Source organism: Leptonychotes weddellii, chromosome 11 (genome assembly GCF_054177405.1).
Source record: "Leptonychotes weddellii isolate Sample4059 chromosome 11, ASM5417740v2, whole genome shotgun sequence".
Taxonomy (NCBI): domain Eukaryota; kingdom Metazoa; phylum Chordata; class Mammalia; order Carnivora; family Phocidae; genus Leptonychotes; species Leptonychotes weddellii.
Window position 1 is genome coordinate 65480719 of NC_138379.1, and position 18269 is coordinate 65498987.

Sequence of the window (18269 nt, forward strand, 5' to 3'; positions counted from 1 at the left end):
GCACAAACAATGAATCATGGAACACTTCATCTAAAACTAATGATGTAATGTATGGGGATTAACATAAGAATAAAAAAAAAAGCTACTACTTAAAAAAAAAGATGTTAATCTCCTCAAATTAAGCTATGGATTCAATAAAATTTTATCAAAACCACATATGTCTTTGTGTGTGTGTGTGTGGAAATCGATCCCAAAATGTGTATAAAAATTAAAGGGAACAAGAATAGTCAGGATAATCTGAAAAAAGAAGAATCCATTTGGAAGACTCATACTTTTCAATTTCACAAAGCTTCAGTGATCAAAGCAGTGTAGTATTAGCATAAGAATAAACACATATATCAATAAAATAGAATTGAGGATCTCCAAATACAGCCTTACATTTATGGTCAGTTGATTTTTGTATTGCCTTTTAAACAAATGGTACTGTAAGAATTGGATATTTACATGCAAAAAAAAAATGAAGCTGGACTCCCTAATATATACCATATAAAAAGATTAACTGGAAACAGAGACCAAATGTAAGAGCTAAAGCTATAAAAATCTTAGAAGAAAAATAGGCATAAATTTCTGTGACCTTCAGTTAGTCAGTGGTTTTCCAGATATAACACCAAAATTATAAGCTACATAGAAAAAATAAATTGGACTTCATCAAAAGTAACCAATGTTACATTGCAAAAGACATTGTCAGAAAAGTGAAAAGACTCCATAGAGTGGAATAAATGATTTTCAAGTCATATATTTAATAAGGGACTATATTCAAGAATATATGAAGAACTTGTAACTCAACAATAAAGACACAGATAACACAATTTTTAAAATGGACAGATATTTGAATACTTTTTCAAAGAAGATATATAAATGACCAATAAGCACATGAAAAAATGCTCAATAGCATTATTAACTAGTGAAATGCACATCAAAACCACAATCAGATCTCACTTTACACACACTAGGATGATTATAATAAAAAGAATGATAAGTGTTTGTGAGGAGGTGAAGGAATAAGAAACCTCATATGCTGCTGGTGGGAAAATAAAATGGTATAGCCACTTGGTAAAACAGTCTGGCATCTCCTCAAAATAGTAAACATAATTCACGTATGAAGCAGCAATTTCACTTCTGAGAATATACTCAAGATATTAAAAGCATATGTTTACCTAAAAACTTTTTCATAAATGCTTACGGCAGCATTATGCATAATAGACAAAAAGTTTAACTAGTTCAAATATCCACAGCTGAAGAATGGATAAATAAAATATGGTGAATCCAAACAATGTAAAATTATTCTGCAAGTAAAAACAAAGAAAAAATGAAATATTGATCCATACTCCAACATGAACGAACATGGAAACATTATACTATGTGAAAGAATCCAGTCACAAAAGATCACACATTATATGACTCATTTATAACAAATATTGAAGTTAGCCAAATCTGTAGACACAAAGTAGATTAGTAGTGGCATAGGGCTTGGGGGGAACAGGTTTGGGGAATAATAAGAGTAATTGTTGGTTCCTGTTCAGGATGGCAATATAGGAAAATCCCGAATTCACCTCTTCCCATGGATACACCATATGTACGGTTACATATGGAACAATCTTCTTAAAAAAAAAAAAAGCCCCCAAACTAGCTGAGCAATTATGCATTAGACAAATGAGAACAAATTTACATAGAAGCAGTTATGAAAGGCTAAGACAGTCTCACCATAAACCAGCATGGCAATCCATAATTAGGAGGGAACTTAAAATCCTCAGCTTTTCTCAGAGGAGTAAAGGGTTTGAACTCACATCAAGCACACCAACATTTAAGATGTGAGGGATGAGCCCCTTAAGATGTGAGGGATGAGCCCCCAAAACATTTAGCTTTGAAAGCCAACAGAGTTTGTATCCACAAGATCTACAAGGCTATAGTAAACTAAGAAACAGTTCTTAAAGGGCTCACATACATAGACTCACCCAACCCAGGGCCCAGTGTAGAGGCAGCCAACTGAAAAACACCCAGATTTTCTGTGAAAAAGGCTTCTTTGCTTATCTTAAAGCATCAGCCTGAGGGATTGACACCTAATTTAGTGTACATTTGGGTCCTAATGAAATACTCTCCAGGGATGGAGAACAATGGGTACCAACTTTGTGTACCAGTTAGCTAGTACCAGTTAGCTAGTACCTCTCTGAAAGGAGTTTTTACCCTCATCTGGTGCCCTGAATTTTGTGACAAGCCACCCAGGCAAACCTAGATTGCCTGGCTCTGGTGGCCAGTGGGGCTTCTACTCATAAGTCCCACAAGACTATAACCAACAGAGAAAGAGTTTCTAATGAACGACCACCCCAGGGTACAGCAAAAGGCAACAGATTGGGAGCTCAGTGTTTCTATGAAAGAGGCCTATTAGCAGGCTTCTAATTAAGCACACATCTAAAAGCTGACTATAATCCTCTCAAGAGATGTTGGAAGACAGGTGTTATTTTTGCACTCTCCCTTTACCATGCTCTGGTGCCCCAGTTTTACACATGCCTGGTGCCCCAGTTTTATGACTACTACCCAGATGATGCCCTTTTATTGTCTGGTTCTGGTGACCAGTGGAGCTCATGTTTCTGAGTCCCATTGGACTGTGACAGAGAAACACTTGTTGGCCAGCTATCACTCCTAGAGTAGAGTGCCGAGAGCAAACTGAAACACGCTGCCAGTTTTTTGGTGAAAGAAGCCTATCTGCTTATTCTGGAGCTTTTGCATGAGGGTTAGGCTTCTGGTTTGGCACACAGGCCTCTGGGTACCTATTGAGGTCCTCTCTGTGAATGGAGGCTGGTAGACAACAACTATGTGCTTTCCCTCTGCCTCATTTCAGGTTGCTGATATCTCCTAGAAAGCCAGTATCTCCCCAAAAAAGAACTTTTATCTTCAACTGGATCCCCTTTGTTGTAACTGATGCTGATGGGACAATACTAGATGACTTGGCTCAGGTGAATAGTGGGGAATACACTTGTGGCCCTACAGGACTGTATATATTTGCATACTTTAAAAGATGCTGCCTGCAGATCTGGCTTCCTGAATCTAGGTGCCGACTGAAATCCTTCCATTTGGGGCACAAGTCTTGGCACAACCTCAACTACTAGGAGCCACTGAAAATAAAATAGACTGCTTGGATAATCACAAAGGTTTGACAGACAACAAAGAACTAGGGCAGGGTTAAACAATAAGGTTTATCTCCTGCATGAGGCTACTCTTTCAAGCTTGGGAGAGGTGATGGTTTTATGTAACACATAGAAACCAACACAGAGAATCAAGGAAACAGGAAACAGGGGAATATGATCCAAATGAAAGAATAAGACAAAACCTTTGAAAAAGACCTTAACAAAATGGAGATAAATGATTTAACAAAGTGGAGATAAATGAAAAAGACCTTAACAAAATGGAGATAAAATTCAAAATAACAGTCATAAAGACAGTCACCAAACTCAGGAGAATAATAGATGTGCACAGTGAAAAATTCAACAAAGAGCTATAAAATAGAAGAAATACAATAGAAGTCATAGAGCTGAAGAATACAATAATTGAACTGAGAAATACACAAGAGGGTTTCAACAGCATATTAGAAGAAGCAGATGAAAGGACAGGTGGACTCAAAGACGAAGCAGTGAAACTCAATCAGTGTGGAAAAAAAAATTAAAAAAATGAAAATAGCTTAAGGAACTCATGGACAACATTAAGCAGAGCAGCATTCACATTACAGAGGTCCCAGGAGGAGGAGAGGGAGAAAAGGTGGCAGAAAGCTAGAAGGAATAATGGCTTCTCTAACCAGGGGAAGGAAGCAGACATCCAGATCCAGACAACTCCAAATAGGATGAACCCAAAAAGACACACCAGGATACATTATAATTAAAGTGTCAAATGTTAAATATAAAGAGAGAGTCAAATGGGATTTATTCCAGGGATACAAGGATGGTTCACCATTTCCAAATCAAATGATGCAATATACCACATTAACACAATAAATTATAAAAATCATATCTCATCTCAATAGATGCAGGAAAAAAACGTGATTAAATCAACATACCATTTATGATATACATTCTCACCAAAGTGGATATAAAGGGAATACACCTCAACGTAATAAGAGCCATATATGACAAGCCCTCAGCTAACATTATACTCAATGGTAAAAAGCTGAGAATGTTTTCTCTAAGATCAGTAATAAGAAAAGGATGCCAACTCTCCCAGTTTTATTCAGCATAGTATTGGAATTCCTAACCTGAACAGTTAGGTAAGATAAATAAAAGGCATCTAGATTGGAAAAGAGGAATTAAAACTTCCACTATTTGCAGAACATGATATAATATATAGAAAACCCTGAAGACTCCACCAGAAAACTGACAGAACAAATCAACAAATTCAATAAGTTGCAGAATACAAAATCAATATACAAAAATCTGTTGTAGTTTTATACACTAATAATGGACAACCAGAAAGATAAATTAAGAGAACAATTCTATTCACAATTGTATCAAAAATAAGAAATTATCTAGGAATAAATTTGGCAAGGTGGCAAAAGACCTGTACACTGAAAGTATAAGACACTGATGAAAGAAATTAAAGATGACACAAATAAATGGAAAGATATTCTGTGTTCATGGATTGGAAGAATTACTATTATCAAAATGTCCATATTGCCCAAATCAGTCTACAGATTCATTTGAATTTTCTGAACAGAAACTGAACAATTCTAAAATTTATAAGGAACTTCAAAAAAGCTCAAATAGCCAAAGCAATCTTTCTCTTTCTTTTTAAGATTTTATTTATTTATTTGAGAGAGTGAGCAAGAGAGAGAGAAGAAGAGAGAACATAAGCAGGGGGATGGGCAGAGGAAGAATCAGGCTTCCTGCTGGGCAGGGATCCCAATGCAGGTCTCCATCCCAGGACTCTGGGATCATGACCTGAGCTGAAGGCAGATGCTTAACTGACTGAGCTATCCAGGCACCCCTAGCCAAAGCAATCTTTTTTTTTTTATAAGATTTTATTTATTTATTGGAGAAACAGACAGAGATAGCGACAGAGATAGCATGAGTGGGGAGGAGAGGAGAAGCGGGCTCCCCGCTTATCTACAATAGCTAAATTATGGAAAGAACCCAAATGTCCATCAACTGATGAATAAATAAAGAAGATGTGGTATATACACACACACACACACACACACAGTGGAATATTACTCAGCCATCAAAAAAAAAGAAATCTTGCCATTTGCAATGACACGGATAGAGCTTGTGTGTATTCTGTTAAGTGAAATAATTCAGTCAAAGAAAGGCAAATACCATACGATTTCACTCATATGTGGAATTTAAGAAACAAAACAAATGAGAAAAGAGAAAAAAAAAGAGAGAGGCAAACCATAGAACAGACTCTTAACTATAGAGAACAAACTGAGGGTTGCTGGAAGGGAGATGGGCAGGGGGATGGGCTAAATGGGTGATGGGTATTAACGAGGGCGTTTGTTGTGATGAACACTGAATATTATATGTAAGTGATGAATCACTAAATTCTATACCTGAAACTAATATTGCACTGTATGTTAACTAACTGAAATTTAAATAAAAACTTAAAACTTAAAAAAAATTGTTCTGCATCCCACATACAATGATGTTCCTTCTTAAAAATAATGTATAAAAATGTAGAACTAAAATAAATTAATGAGAAAATCTAAAAAAGAAATATAGACTGCAAAATTTTCTTGACATTTCCCCCCACGCCAGCTGTGTAGCAACATCATTATAGAGTAACATAGGGAAGTGTGAATCTTTGTGTCCCTAGTATACAGTCTTCAGAATATCTGAGACTGACATGATGGATGATACTAAGCTTATATGAACCAAGGGACAAGACCTCATGTGAAACATACCTTCTCAGTAGCAACAGTTTCAGGAAACAAACTCACATATGACTTCTTGCCTGAAAGAAAGAGTAGAAATCCATATATCCAAGTCCCTCACACAAAAGTGTGTTGGAGTCAGTTTATACCAGCTCATAAGAACTGACAATTACATACATTTTCAGGAATTTTGAAGTCATTTGTTATTAATAACCATTACTAAAAAATAAATTATATAAATTTACAATTTAAAAAATATATTAAAAGCAAGAGTAATAACTATTGAAAACTCATCACTTCTTACTTACTATTATCTATACTTGAGGTTATTTACATCTATTATATTTTTATAATAAAAATACTACATAAGTGTGTTCCTATACATCTCTACCTAATTCTGCATTGGGTGGCATCATAATGTTATATTGAGATTAGACGTAGTTCTACGTCATGGAAATTGGCAAGTATTACAAAAGCTTTATTGTTGTGTTGATTTTCTAAGCTTAAGAAAGTGGTGAATAAAATATTAACGATTCAGATTAAATTTAAACATGTCATGTCTGTAATAGTTATATTGTGAATAGTACAAAAGATGAGGACACATTCTTCCATTACTTGGAAAGTATTAAGATTTTATAATTTAATTTACATACCACTATAAATCTTACAGATAAGGAGACAGATCTACAGCATTTAAGTAACATCCTCATTGTCACATTAGCTATGAGTAATGTAGATAGGTTTTGAATTCTAATCCCTATTCTCTTAAGTCACAATAAATGTTTTCTCTTTCCTTATAATGTTTTGAAGCACCACCAAGCAGGCATGAATTGTGATTGGAAAATAACAACAACAAAAGAGCATTATATGCATTATGTTATAGCATATATAAGTGTGTATGATTTTATATATATATATTATGGCATTATATAAACCAAAAAGAATCACTTCAGTGACTTAATGAATATCTTATTTCTAAAAATCTGGTTAATAAAATCTGATTCAGCTAGAAGTCACTTAAGTCATTGAAATGAATGACATTTCAAATACATATTTGTTGTTTCATGCTTGTAAAAGAAAATATTTACCAATATTCATGTTGGAAGTGTACTTGATCATCATTTGCAATCATGGTTGGCAACAGATACAAGATTTTGGCAAAAATCAACAAAAGCATTCTGTGAGAATCGATAGGCTACATGCAGTAAACAATAAAGGATATTGTGTATTTTAGTGCCATCCCAAAGTTGTATACTACACATAATTTATAGTGGCCCAATTTATGATAAATATAATATGTACTGAATTTAATATATATTGTCTCTTGGAGATCTAGTTTGCAAACTTTTACCAACATACCACTGCCATCTACTCACTAAATACTTGTGTTAAATACAGCAAGGTTGCTTCCTTTTATTGTCCGCATCTCTCCTCTCTCACCCTCTCTCATTTGTATGTGTCTATCTCCACATGTATCCCTAGTTGATATTTTCTCTCATAGCTGTCTGACTCTTATTTTCTTTTTTTTTTTTTAAAGATTTTATTTATTTATTTGAGAGAGAGAGAATGAGAGACAGAGAGCACGAAAGGGAAGAGGGTCAGAGGGAGAAGCAGACCCCCAGCTGAGCAGGGAGCCCGATGTGGGACTCGATCCCGGGACTCCAGGATCATGGCCTGAGCCGAAGGCAGTTGCTTAACCAACTGAGCCACCCAGGCGCCCCTGACTCTTATTTTCTTATTGATACTGATTACTTCCTGTATAATCTTTCTACAAACTCCCTACCTACTGACAGCCTAGCAATTGCTCCCTTTATTTCTCCTCACAACTCCCATGTCCCATTCTGAATGACAGCTAGACTATGGCTTTCTAATTATAAATCAAATCTTGTCACCTCCTACTTAAAGTATTCCATTGTCTTTTCATCACACTTAGAATAAAATCCAAACTCTTCCCTTGACTCACAGGGCTCAGTATAATCTGACTCCTCCCTCTCTAAGCATATGTTCTTTCCCTTCTTCCTTTTATCACTTTCAGTGTTGATTTCCTATTCAGTCACATACAGCATGCAATCTGTGTGGCCACATAGGACTCTGTGCTGAAAAGAGTTTCAAGCTTGGTTTAATCATCTGCTGTTGCTGCCCTGAAAGTCTTAATTTTTTAAATAAGGGTCTCCACATTTTCATTTTATTTAAGAACCTGCTAATTATGTGGCCATTCTCATTAAGCTTTAGCTATACTAGTCTAATTTCTCTCTTTTTTTAAAAAAAAGATTATTTATTTATTTATTTATTTAACAGAGAGAGACACACAGAGAGAGGGAACACAAGCAGGGCGAGTGAGAGAGGGAGAAGCAGGCTTCCCGTGGAGCAGGTAGCCTGATGTGGGGCCCGATGTGGGGCCCGATGTGGGGCCCGATGTAGGGCTCGATGTGGGGCTCGATCCCAGGATCCTGGGATCATGACCTGAGCCAAATGCAGATGCTTAATGACTTAGCCACCCAGGCGCCCCTTTACTAGTCTAACTTCTTTTTCTCAACTGGGACAAAGTTTTCCACCTTATGACTATTGTCATCCACATTCTCTCTTCCTAGAAAGCTTCCCTGAGCCACATGCCAAACTGTACCTTTTTGTCATTCAAGTCTCATCTCCATATCAATACTTTTGTGAGGTCTTACCTATCACCCAATGCAAAAAGACAGCTCCTTTGTAGTTGTACTCCATCACTTAATTTTTATTGTCTTCGTAACATTTACCCTTTCATGAAATTTTCTTCCTTTAATGATTTATGTGCTTTCTGTCTATCCCTCCTTATTAGAATTTTAACTGAATAAAAACAGTTTTTATCTATGAAATTTAGCACTCTACTAGCAGCAGCTAGAACACTATCTAGTACATAGCAGTCATTCAATAAATATCTGCAAAATAAATGAATGAATCCATTTCTCTCTATATCAACCATGACACAGCTTGTTTGCCGCCTCTGAAAACCTTCCCGTTTGTGACATCATTGGGATCCTCTCACATCAGTCACTGAACTGATCCTTCAATATTTGTTATAGTTTTGGGTTTTTGAATGTAATGCACATTTTTATCTTTCAGTCATAAGCTCCGCTTTCTTGGTAATGTTATAAGACACCATAGGAGGCTGGATAGGAAGTTTGACGCGGTTTCAAAGAACGGAATGACGTCCAAGTCCTGATTATACTATCTATGGCACTTGTGACAACATGCATGCTCTTTAACTATTCTAAGCTTCAGCTTCTCTATCTATGAAACTTACTAGGGTTGGGCAGATTATATGAGAAAACGTGTAAAAAGAACTTAGGAGAGAAAAGTAGTGGGCAGAAACTCCTCAATATATATTAGCACTGATTCTTATTACAAATTTCTTCAATTACTGGAATCACAGCTATTAGTAATAAGTGAATATCTTCACTCACCCCTAAGTTACATCTATGTAACTGTGACATTACACTAAATTGTCTCTTTGGCTAATTATAAATGATAAGATTATACATATATATAAATAATATGCAGATAGAAATACACACCTATATATCTCTTTACATATATCTTTTAATATATATACACACACTACCTTGTTAATATTGAACTATCTTTATTTTTCAGTGTGTTCCATAGACATATATACAGATGATATTTGAATTATGAGAAGTTGAAACATCATTCAGCTCCAATATTTTTTGTAATTATGCTTGCAGACATTTAACTTCTGTAGTGCAATTCTATGTTACCCATGAGTTTCTGAGTTTCAGATCACACCTAATTATATTTGCACACCACATACCAATATTCTGTAACAATGATATTCTGTAGAGACTGCAAAGAAGTAAAAGTAAAAACAAAAACATCAACTGGGTTTTCTAGCAATGCCTATCGACAAAGATGCCATAACATTTTTTAAAAAGGAATTGAAGGGCAGAGTTGAAATGCTGAGAGAATAGTTTATTATAAATGCCTGAATCAGAGCAAACAACCAGTGAAAGGTCAACATAACAGCCCATTGATCTGTACAAGCACATTTGCTAAACCTAGTAATAAATTCCCCCAAGAACCACAGCAGCAACTCCTTCAAATATTTGTGATATCTTTTTGTGGGAGGCAGCTGACCAGAAAGTATAGCACAGTTTGCTCTTTATCAATGTTAGCACAATGTAAGTAAACTATGGGTCCACAATAATGATTTTAAACATTATTATTCTTATAAATATAATTTTATTGAACTCATATTTTGAGCACATACACATCAATAAATGTTCCATGCCCTTTGGAAGTAGTAACTTAACAATGCCATTAATACTATATTGTCCCTGTTGTTAAGAAGTTGAGTCTACTCAGACAGAAATGATAAGACGTGATAATCACTGTAGTAGAAGCATGTAGAGTGCTTGCTACTGGAAAACTTAGGTAATTTCTATTTTTTTTCTTTTTATGGTGATGTATTTTGGGAGCTCATGAAAAATTTTATAGGAGAAATTGCTTTTAGGCTGGTCTTTGAAATACAAGTAAGAAAAAAAAGAAATAGACCTGCCCCCAAAGAGGGCAGGACACACTGATTAAAGAAAATAAAATAAATAAAGGCACACTGTCAAGAAAACAGAAGGCTAGCTTAGAGAATAGCAGTGTTGTAGTAGAGAAATACTATAGGAACTCCAGGTGTATGCTATTAACCCCTACATTATTAAGCTGTTCAATAAAATTAAATTAGCAGAAGTTAATGTAAGAACATGCAAAAGCCAACAAAAACAAACAAACAAAAATGAAATCTCAAGCCTTTAATATGCAAGCATGAATAATTTCAGTTCTCTGATTGAGCTATCCCTTATTCTCTTCTTCAGTTCATCTGATCATCACTCAAAGCTTTCAATGTAAAGATTCCTGTATTTTAAACTTTAAACTAAATATATTTTTTTTATTAATAGGGTTGCCATATAAAACACAGGATATGGTTAAATTTAAATTTTAGACAATGATGTTTTTAGTTTTTAATATGTCCCACATGTTGCCTAATCTTTCTGTGTTATTGTAGGTAATGTCATTTTTTATTCCTCTACATGCATTTAATAATTTCTCTTACCATAGTTTTCAATAATTTGATTATGATGTGCTTGTAGTGATTTTTTTATGTTTATTATAATTTACTTTAGATATTCTCTATGCTTTCAAATTCACTGATTGTTTCTTCTACAGATGTATCCTGTACAGTATAACTTTATTTCAGAGACTGTATTTTTACCTCTAGAAATCTGGGTATACTCTAAAGGACATGGAGATGCAGAAAGTTTTAGGAAAGAATTAGGGTGTATTTTTTAGCACTCCACCAACTCCTTTCAGTGTATTATGAATATTCATTATTATCAAAATCATAGTGGTCATTTAATCCCAAAGCACTTTGCCAGATAATTCTGGCAAGTACTCCTCACAACACAATGTAAAAATCTATGATGCTTTTATTTATTTATTTATTTAAAAAAAATTTTTTTTTAAAGATTTTTTTTTTTTTATTCATGAGAGAGCGAGAGAGAAAGGCAGAGGGAGAAGCAGGCTCCCAAGGAGCAGGGAGCCCGATGCGGGACTCGATCCCAGGACCATGAGATCATGACCTGAGCCAAAGGCAGATGCTTAACCATCTGAGCCACCCAGGCGCCCTCTATGATGCTTTTAAAAGTTGAAGGCTTACCTCAAACACTATTGCTTGAAAGCACGAGCACATATGTTTACACACGTCTACACACAAATCCAATCCTACATATATGTATGGCATGCACACACACACACACACACACAGATGAGATATATTTTCTTTTTAAGGCCCAGTATGGCACATTGCAACATAGTTTTTTGTTGTTGTTTGTTTGTTTTGTTTTTAATACTGTGTTGACCAAGTTTTGAGGTCCAGACTAAAGACCAGTCAGTTCCCCTTCCTGAGAAGTCAATCATGTCCACACCCCCATGTTCTTGGCCATTATACACTTGGCCTAATAACCTCAGGGCCAGGTACCAGACAAATGGGAGCAGCCTCTATGCCCCCAAGCTTGCTGAAATTATTCACGTTAGCCAATCCTAAATCCTGCTTTCCCTGTCTCACCCTTTCCTTCCTGCAAAAACATGCACAAATAAAAGTGCTTGTCCACGGTCTCCATCTTTCCCTCTACCTTGTGACCTGCCCCGGTGCTTCCAGTGTCTGTGCGGTTTCCTGTGTTTTCCCCGGGCAACTGTGAATCTAACCAAACTGTACAACTCTTTCTAGTTTCTCCTTCTTGATGTGCATCTGGCCTCACCCAAGGTAAGATGGTTAAAATACATGCCTGCTGTGTTCTTTGTCCTAGGCCTTGAGTTATTGTAACAAGGCAAATGATCAAATTTCCAAACTTGAAATCCTGCTTTTAATCAAACAATACAAAAATAAAAAATATGTAGTATATTTAAAATATTTTACTTCCTGCATTTTTAATTTGCATATTAAACATAAGGGTACTCGTAACAAAGGTTAAGTATGTCTATACATTTATTTAAAGAAGAAAAATGACTATTTTCAGAATTTCTGCACAACACATTTTAGTATAGGATCAATGAAGAATACAGTCCAGTTTGTAGGAAGGGATTGAGTCTAGTTTTTAAAGTAGATGGGATTTACACTAAAAAAAATAGAGGTTTACAAAACTTTGGAATAGCAGAAATAGTAAAGATAAAGGAGTCAAAACAGTAAAGAAAGTAACATCTAGCATTCAGGAATTTAGAGAAAAAGCAGACATTATACAAATCACTTTCACTCAATTGTCTGTAAAACCAAAGTGGATAATTTGCCACAAGATGTTCAAAGCTACTTGCAAAAATTTATTTTATGGTGTCTATTGAAGTCGTCACATGCTTGCCAATACAACACCAAAAATAATGGTTTCTGCTTCTCTTTTATCTTTCAGATCTTGTAGGGAATGTCTTGCATTAGCAATCTCAAGTTTGAAACCCTGATAAGAGGGTTTCTTAACATTCAGTCCCTGTGATAGAGCATTGAATGGTTAAAACACTGTCTAACCCATCCACCCCTTTCCCTATGAAGCATTCATACACAATCTCTTATTAATATTTAATATAAAAGAACAATGTCAACTAGAGTGTTTTTCTTTATAACCTGATGAAATTGTCTTGTACAAATTAAAATGCACTCACCTTCTCCCTGAAAAAGGAGAGATCATAGCACAAGAAATCACTGTTTTCATCCTAATATGTTCATTCCACCTATTTTTCAGTCAAAATCCTCCTTTCGTTTACTAGAAGACTTACTATTTTAACCCTCACTAGCACATCTTATATAAAATAGGGGGAAGAGAAGGAGAATAAAAATGGCTAATATATACAATATATGTACAAAAACATAGAGGTAAATATGCTTAGTTACCACAGATTTTGTTTGAAATTATTAATGAGGCCATGATTGTTATTAATAATTGCTTTCATCCACTACTCCACTTCTCAAATGATTTTGGTTATTTAGGAGATAATAAAATATCTCATTCCTCAAGGATCTGAGTCATTAAGATCTGGATATCTAATTTTCTTCCATTAATTACTCTTTCCATTGCTTCCATTAATACTGGCTATGGGAGGGGCACCTGGGTGGCTCAGTCATTAAGTGTCTGCCTTAAGCTCAGGTCATGATCTAAGGGTCCTGGGATAGACCCCTGCATTGGGCTCTCTGTTCAGCGGCGAGTGGCGAGTCTGCTTCTCCCTCTCCCTCTGTGATCTCTCTTGCTTTCACTCTCTCTCAAATAAATAAAACCTTCTAAAAAAATACTGCTTATGGGAATATAAAAAGGTGCCTTCTCTGGATTCAGGCATATTCCTCATCACCATTATGAAGCAGTGTCCAAACTTCCACTTGATAATCAGGTTTAATACTCCAAAGGCACAGCATGTTGCCATGTATTTCAACAGCATAACGAGGTCAAATTGACTAGTTATCGGTTCAATAGAAATACTGTTTGCACCATGTCTCAGCATCCTATGCTGACAACTAGCATGCATTAACTGAGTTAAGGATGGAAGGAAAAATGTTTGTAATTGTATTATTGAGCAACAATTCAAGGAACCAAATTTCACTCTCTAGTTTCTGAACCTGTGTAATTTAACTAAGGACAGATATATATTGACCACTGTTCAAAACAAAAGAACACATCTTGAAGGAGAGCACTGCAAACTCTCAAGTTATTGCCTCCCTGCTGGTTTTGTCAGCAAGACATTGATATACTATTACACTATTTTCACAGGTTAAATATTCCTCTGTGATTTGGAATAAAGTAATATTAGTGAATTCTATTGGTGCATTCATACTGCCTCAGTTCTTGGTAGTAAAACATGTTCCTTGGTCAAAATCAAAGAAGTATTTTATACCATGATAGGGCATAAGGCATTCTGTAAGAATATATAAGAATTATACCTGCAGTCAACAAAGAGAAATCCATATTCAGAATAATCCCCAGTTTTAGTGACAAATTGCTGTCCTTTCCATCTAGAAGGGGGACATTGTAATTGACTTTGCCACCAAATGACTGTTTTTTTTTTTTTTTCTTCCTGCTAAATGTTGCCATGTAGGAGGTTAATTATCAGTCTCCAGTGTTGCCGTGTTGGTACTCAACAATAGCAATAATCAGATCTGCCTTAATGAGAGGAAGTCCATGTTGCTAAACCAATTCTCATTATTTATGCTTTAAAACTTTTAAAGTCTATTGTATACATCTATTGAATAAGTTCTTTTTTCCCTAGAAAAAGAGACTGATATCCATAAGATAGGTTATTTTGTCCATCTGAGTAATGAGAACCTTCTGTAATTGATGCCCTTTTGTTAGTAGCCATATGAGACTTAAAATATCCTCATATTTCTGTTTATTTTGAGAGTTCTATCTGCATATCACTTCTAAAGATTCCTTTGTCCTCAAGTCTTTTACTTTTCTAGACCATGTGCATCCATCCAAACTATTACCACTTTCCATGATGGTGAGACCTGATTTCTAATTACTTTACTTCTGAGTTAAATGGACAAATAAATTAGTTGAACAATTGCTTCCTGAGATTTATATCACCCACTATTTGTCCAGCCACACTTCTTACTCTACTGAATGGGACTGTAATGTTATACCATTGTACTTGCAGTGTATTATTCTATTGTATACTTCCAGCTGTTGCCAATATATGTGAACTGCGCCCTACTTATAATTTCTCAACTATTTATAGAAACATTTCCATGAAATTATAGGTGTGAATTGAAGGAGCAGTGCATCAGTGTGGTTGGAGTAGATGCCATTTAGTCTGAAACACCTATCTCATATATACAACTCCCACTTAAGGATGAAGTGCTGAGGCACAATTTTATGGTTTGATGGATTTTATATCTATTTCATGTTGCATAGTCCAAGGTACATGCTCATTTGTATTTTATAGCCAAACTCTCAGTCCCTACTAGGACCAAAAGTAAAGCAAATCCTATTTTGCTAATAGAAAATTAAAGAGGACATGGCTTTGCTCTGGACTGGGCAAGGTAAGCACTGTGATTCTCTGATTGGGGATTGCCAGAAAATCTTTAGAGCACCTAATATCCCCTAAATATTTAAAACACTATTTAATAAGGTGAATCATAAATATCAAGTGGCAAAATAGTTTTCTCTGCAAACTAGGACAGCTGCAATTCCTTACCTTGGCTTCAGAACCACTTTAAACTTGCAAACTTACTATTCAATAAATCAAAGCAGCACAGACATAAGAATTATGTTTCCTCTACAATCTAAAGAGTCCCAACAAAATGTGTCCTCCAGTCAGGGATAAGTGGTATAATATTGTAAAGGGTACAACACACAAAAGCTTGTCTATATTTATTTTATTTTATTGTGGTAAAATATATGTAACATAAGAACTGCCACTTTAAATGTTCAATTCAGTGGCATCAATTATATTCACAATGTTACACAACTATTACCACTATATCCAAAACTTTTTCATTACCTCAAATGATACTATACCAGTTAAATAATGACACTCCATTCTCCTTTTCCCCATACTGCAGTATGTCTATATGGATATACCTATTCTAGATATTTCATAAAAGTGGAATCATACAATACTTGTGCCTTATATCACCTCGCATAAGTTTTTTAAGGTTCATCCATGTTCTAGCATGTATGAGAAGTTCATTTTTGTGGCTGAATCATATTTCATTACACAAACATATACATGGACATTTTGTTATCCACTCATCTACTGATCAATATTTGAGTTGTTTCCACCTTCAGAAATTACTGTAATGAACATTGGCATATAAGTATCTGTCCCTCCTTTCCATTACTTTGGGTATATATCTAGGAGTGGTCATATGGTAATTCTATTTAAGTTTTTGAGAGATTGACGAACTGTTTTTCACACTGCCTGTGTTATTTTTAATTTCCATCAGCAATGAACAAGGGTTTCAATTTTTCCACAGCCTTGCCAAAACTTGTCATTTTCCATTTTTAAAATTATAACCAGCCTACTATGTGTGAAGTGTTATATTATTGTGCTTTTTTACTTAGAGTTCCCTAAAGACTAATAATGTTGAGCATCTCTTATTGTGCCTATTGGCCATTTGCATATCAACTTAGAGGAATGTCTATTTAAGTCCTTTGTCCATTTTTTAATGGATTCTTTATCTTTTTTTGTTGTTGAGCTGTAGGAGTTCTTTTTATGTTATGAATATTAAACCCTTATGAAATATGACCTGCAAATATTTTCTCCCATTCTGTAGGTTGTCTTCAAATTTTGATACACAAAAGTTTTGAATTCTGATAAATTACCTATGTTTTCTTTTGTTGTTTTACTTCTGGTGCTGGTGTCATATCTAAGAAATCATTGCCAAATCCAAGGCTGGGAAGATTCACCCCTACATTTCCTTCTAAGAGGTTATTGACCCACTTTGAGATAAATTTTGTATATGGTATGAAGTAGGGGCCCAACTACATTCTTATCTATATAGAAATCCAGTTGTCCCAGAACTTTGTTGAAGGGACTATTTTCATATGGAAATATCTTGGCACCCTTGTTGAAATTAATTGGCCATAAATGTATTGGTTTATTTCTGGACTCTAAATTCTATACCCTTGGTTAATATGTCTATCCTTATGCTAGCATCACAAATTTTTTTTTTTACAAATTTATTTATTTATTTTAGAGGGGGGCAGGGGCAGTGGAAGAGGGAGAGAAAGTCTTAAACAGACTCTGCACTGAGCACACAGCCCAATGTGGGGCTCCATCTCATGACCCTGAGATCACGACCTGAGCAGAAACCAAGAGTCAGAGGGTCAACCTACTGCACCACCCAGGCGCCCCTCTACAATGTTTTAATTACTGTAGTTTTATAGTAAGTTATGAAACTGGGAAGTGTGAGTCCTTTATCTTCTTCTTTCTAAATATTTTTTGGCTATTCTGGACCCCTTGCAATTCCGTATGTATTTAAGAATTGGCTTTTTCATTTCTACAAAAATGTCTATTGGAATATTGACAGGGGTTGTGTTAAATCTTTAGATCTTTTTGGGTAATATCAACATCTTAATAATAGTAAGTCTTTCAATCTATGAAAAAGTGGGATGGCTTTCCATTTATTTAGGTCCCTGTGATATCTTTTGGCAATATGTTGTAGTTTGAAATGTACAAATCTATCATTTCCTTTGTTAAATTTATTATTTTAATCTTCTAATGCTATTGTAAATGAAAAATTGTTTTCTTAATTTCCTTATTGGAATGTTCATTTATGGTGCATATAAACAGAACTAATTTTTTTTGTCCTTGGCCTTTACCCCTGCAATTTGGCTGAAATTAGTTATGAGTTCTAGCAGTTTTGGGGTACATTCTTTAGGATGTTATACATACAGGATCATACCATCTGTAAATAGAGATAATTTTACTACTTCCTTCACAGTTTGGACACATTTTATTTATTTTTCTTGTCTAATGACTCTGGCTAGAACATCTAATATAAAATTGAGTAATTGTGGTAAAAGTGGGTATTCTTTTCTAGTTTCTGAGTTAAGGAAAAAGTTTTTAGTCTTTCACCAATGAGTATGATGTTAGCTGTTTTTCACAAATGCCCTTCATCAAGTTGAGGAAATTTCCTTCTATTCTTAGTTGTCTGAGTGTTTTTACCAGGGATGGGGTGGCTGGGTGATAGACACTGGGGAGGGTATGTGCTATGGTGAGCACTGTGAATTGTGTAAGACTGTTGAATCACAGACCCATACCCCTGAAACAAATAATACATTATATGTTTAAAAAAAAAGAAGAAGATAGTAGGAAGGGAAAAATGAAGGGGGGAAGTTGGAGGGGGAGATGAACCATGAGAGACTATGGACTCTGAGAAACAACCTGAGGGTTC